The sequence below is a fragment of the Pinus tabuliformis genome, chromosome 2_2, assembly GCF_031772625.1.
Source record: "Pinus tabuliformis cultivar Carrire ecotype Pingquan chromosome 2_2, CPIR1, whole genome shotgun sequence".
In the NCBI taxonomy this organism is placed as follows: Eukaryota; Viridiplantae; Streptophyta; class Pinopsida; order Pinales; family Pinaceae; genus Pinus; species Pinus tabuliformis.
This window is the reverse complement of record NC_142300.1, coordinates 978,310,946-978,313,116: the sequence shown is the minus strand read 5'-3', so window position 1 is coordinate 978,313,116 and position 2,171 is coordinate 978,310,946.

Here is a 2,171-nt window from a genome sequence, read left to right as displayed (position 1 = left end):
AAAAAGCTTTCGAAAATCCTTTTTAAATCTGTTAATTTTAGGTATATTCTATGCTTAGAGAAATTTATTTCAATTTTTACAGTTACTCAATATCTTTTCCAGATTAGCAATCACATCAGCATTAAAAGTAAATTGCAGACAGAACATAAACATAGATCGTAGAAGACAAGCCAAGACAAGAGGACACAAGATGTGGCGCTAGCCAAGGAAAAACCCCAATGTGGGGATACCCTTGATCAATTCTTTTTATATGTTATTCAATAGTTCAGCACACACAGAGAGAGAGAGATAGTACATTTACAACAGAAGTCAACACTTTGACTTATCTAAATAAGAGCATAGATCATCTCTAAGTAGATACATGAGGTAGCTGAACTCAGTTAAAGACATGCTGCTTCAACTGATTCTCCCATGTTACTCCATCACCATGTTGCACCTATCATTGTGTTGCTCCTCATCATCATGCTGCACCTCACTGTGTTGCACCATGTTGCACCCATCATCACTATGTTGCATCTCATCATGCTTCATCAATCATGACTGTACCCATCGCCGTACTATGTCATGTACCATCATGTGCCATTGCTGCACCATGTTTGCCATACTGTCACATGTGCTTGCTGCACCATGCTTGCCATACTGTCCCATGTGCTTGTTGCACCATGCTTGCCACCATGTGCTTACTCCACCATGCTTACAATACTGTTGTTTCATTGTTAGCTTGCCTTTGCTGCTGACCCATTGTTACATTGTTGTGCCATGCCATCATTGTAACATTGCTACTATCATGCTGTCATTGTAACATTGCTACTATCATGTTGTCATTGTTGTACCATGCCATCATTGCTCTCATGCTACCCATGCATCTTGTTGTACTATCATGCATTCAAACTTCATGGGTCACCTTGTTGTCATATTCCTAGCATTGTTGTCCCACTATTAGTGACTGTTGCTCCTATGATTGCTTGCTGTCCCATTTGTGTTCGCAACACCATGTGACCTTGTCATCCCGTCTTCCTTTGCTGCACAATTTGACCTTGTTGTCCCATCTTCCTTTGCAGCACCATGTGACCTTGCTGTCCCATCTTCCTTTGTTGCACCATGTGACCTTGTTGTCCCATCTTCCTTTGTAGCACCATGTGACCTTGTTGTCCCATCTTCCTTTGCTGCCAACACACCATACAAACGCTGTTATTTGTCACATTACTCTGTAATTTCTGGGACTGGTTAGGGCACACAACAGTTCCTAACCGTCCTCAAATCTGGGCCAAAATTTCCCTTATGAAATGTGGCCTACCCTAGTGTGAACACACCTCTTTTAGATGACTGCGTCTAGGGTATTCTAAGACTGCAGCTAGGGCTTCCTTAGGACTGCGGCTAGGGCTTCCTTAGGACTGCGTCTAGGGCTTCTTTTAGGACAGTTGTGTCTAGGGCTTCTCCTAGATTTCTTTTCCACTAAAACCCAAAGCAAGTAGAGAGAAATCAAGAGTGAAGTGTGTGTGAAATGACTCTCAAGTCATCTCCTTTTATACTAAAACGTTGAGCACATGAGGGGTTTATTTGGTTGTTGGCCGACTTTGACGAATTGTCCCATAACACAATAAATTCGTATCTCCATAAATAATTATTGGAATCTGATGATCTTTAGATCAATCCTATACCTCTCGATGAGAGGAATCCAAGAAAAATATCAGCTTCCATAAATAAGATGGCCCACATGGAGTTTGGCCCTAGTTGCCAATTTTAACAAAATCCTTGTGAGACTTCTGGGTCTTTGCTTGGTTCTGTTATTTTTGGATCACTTAGCAACTTTGTAGCATAATATTTTGGATTCACTGCATAGGCCAAAAGGCGCAATGGGGTGGTCATCTTGTTCCACCTTTTGGTCAATATATATTTTACTTCTCTATAAAAGAATTCATTTGGGTCCTTCTCCTTGGCATTTATAACCACCCTTATCTTCTCTATCATGGAATCAATGCCCTCATACACCTCTCCCAAATTAGGCATATATGTGTCAAACATACAGAACAAATCCATAATTGGCTTAGTAAATGCCAAGAGGCACTCCACGCTATTCCACCGTTCATCATCAACAACGAACCTTTTCACTGCTTGTGCTCTATTAGATTGGGATTTCCTCCATTGATTTCAAAGAGAAATGCATACCC